The sequence below is a fragment of the Penaeus japonicus genome, unplaced genomic scaffold, assembly GCF_977035675.1.
Source record: "Penaeus japonicus unplaced genomic scaffold, GWHDUDI00000001_assembly GWHDUDI00000030, whole genome shotgun sequence".
Classification (NCBI taxonomy): domain Eukaryota; kingdom Metazoa; phylum Arthropoda; class Malacostraca; order Decapoda; family Penaeidae; genus Penaeus; species Penaeus japonicus.
The window spans coordinates 34,838,062-34,840,561 of NW_028234432.1; the positions used below are offsets into that span (position 1 = coordinate 34,838,062).

General features: G+C 39.6%; 1 protein-coding gene across 1 annotated transcript in view; it reads right to left on the reverse strand.

Annotated features, from left to right (window-relative positions):
* Vps16B (Vacuolar protein sorting 16B) overlaps nucleotides 1-2,500 on the reverse strand; it is a 23,964-nt gene that overhangs the window by 8,278 nt on the left and 13,186 nt on the right. The gene's annotated exons all lie outside the window — the stretch shown is intronic.

Here is a 2,500-nt window from a genome sequence, read left to right on the forward strand (position 1 = left end):
ATATAAATAAATAAATAAATATATATATATATATATATATATATATATATATAAATATATATATAAATATATATATATATATATATATATATATATATATATATATATATATATATATATATATATATATATATATACTTGGGGGTATGGATCAACAAGAACCTCACCTTCCGCTCCGAGATCAAACATCTCTTAGACCGGACCAAGGCAAGGCTCTCTGTCACGAGAGCTCTGTTGGGGCAGCGCTTAGGGGCTGGGCACCACGTACTAAGATCTTTCTATGTGCACGCTGTTCGTCCTATTGTGGACTACGCCTCCGTCGCCCTGATCACAGTCAAGCTTGGACTCAGCAAAAGTCTCGACATCATTCAAAACGAAGCCGCCAGGATTATTCTGGGTGCCCCTGGGTGGGCTAAGGTTACTAACCTCCTCTTGGAGGCCAAACTCTTTCCCCTGGACACCCGGATTGATCAGATGGCGGCCCAGTTCCTTGCCAATGTCCTACAGTCCCCACTGGACTCGCAGCTAAGACAGAGAGTGCAGCGTTGGCTTGCACAGAACCAAGAGCTCTTTGCTAACAACACCTGGCTGTCTCACACAACCAGAGTGCTGAAACGCTTTGAGCTCAAAGAGACACTACTGATTAAGGGCATGGACCTTCCCTACCCTGACTATGTCACAGCCCCGCCGTGGGCACGATCCTTGATAAAGTTTTCTGTCATGAGTATATCAAGAAGAAAAAGACAGTACTCACCGCCTCTATTAAAGGCTGAGGCGGAGAGGAACATTACAGCAATCACGCCACTGAATAGTAAAACCTACTTCACGGATGGTTCTGTAGACCCCATCACCCGCACTGCAGGCACTGGTTTTGCAGCAAGGGGCATAGAGAAAGCTATGCGGGTATCTGACAATGCCTCCTCGCTCCAGGCAGAGGCAGTAGCTATTATGGGAGCCCTAGCCCATGCAGCCCAGACGGACGGGCATGTTGTCATACACAGACTCTAGGGCCGCCATTGACAGCTTGCAACAAAGCACGCCCCTTGATAACGTTTACCTGGTAACCACGATTCTCACCATTGCTCAGAGAATCCTGGATCAGGGAAGACGCATCATCATCAACTGGATTCCAAGCCATGTTGGTATTGAAGGGAATGACGTAGCTGACAGGTTAGCGGAGGAAGGCAGGAAGAAACCCTTGAGTGATCCTGTGGTGCATCATAGCCGGGAACTGCTAAGGCGTAAAACAATGGTTGCAGGGCAGGTCGGTGCCCTGCAGCGACATAGAGAGGAAGCAAGAACCTCCCTCTCGGCCAGCTGGTACTCAGATGCCACAGGCTATGAATCGCTGATAATCTCTCCTAGAATATCAAGGTGTGCTGAAGTCAGTCTGCACAGACTGAGAATAGGCTACCCTTGTGCATGGCAAATCATCCCCACTATTGGGCAAGATGAGCAACGCTGTGAGCATTGTGGCGCGCCGGACGCCAAATTAGAGCACTACCTGATGGAAAGCGAGCACACTCGCTTCCTCAGGCATGGCCCAGAGACGACAGCCGCCGGGCTGGTTAGACGGCTATGCCTGTCACTTGCCCCCTGACAACTGGAGCGCCTACGGGCAATCTGACTGCCACGGTAAGCGTTCGGTTATGATGACCAAATGAGTCAGCACTTATATCCAATAGAGGTCGGGCTACCCCATCCACACAACCCGGGCGAAGCAACGTCTTCGCAAAATCTCTCTGAACTGAGCTGAATTGAATTCAGCGATGATGATCAGACAAGATTAGATAAGATGAGTCAGCACTCATAGCTGGCAGAGGCCGGGCCGCCTTGTGCATATAGCCTGGGCGAAGCGACGTCTTCGCAAATCTGTCTGAACTGAACTATATATATATATATATATATATATATATATATATATATATATATATATATATATATATATATATATATATATATATATATATATATATATATATATATCGTATATATATATTATATATTATATAAATATACATATTTATATAAATACATATATTTATATAAATATATATATCTATATAAATATATATATTTATATAAATAGAAATATAAATATAAATATAAATAGATATATATATATATATATATATATATATATATAAATATATATATATATATATATATATAATATATATATATAAAATATAATATATTTTTTTTTCATTCATATATATAATATATATATATATTATATATATATAATATATATATATATATGTATATATATATATATATATATATATATATATATGTATTTCTGTAGATAAAATGACCATGCTTAATATAACCTTAACTGATTACTAATCAATCAGCTATTCTACTGAAAATACAACAAGCCTTAAGCAATCAACTATAACAAAACAAAATAGAACAGTAACAATGAATCCAGCATAATGGACAAATAACTGATAATATAAACCACAATCTGAAATAGAATCCAGTACAAAAAAAAAGA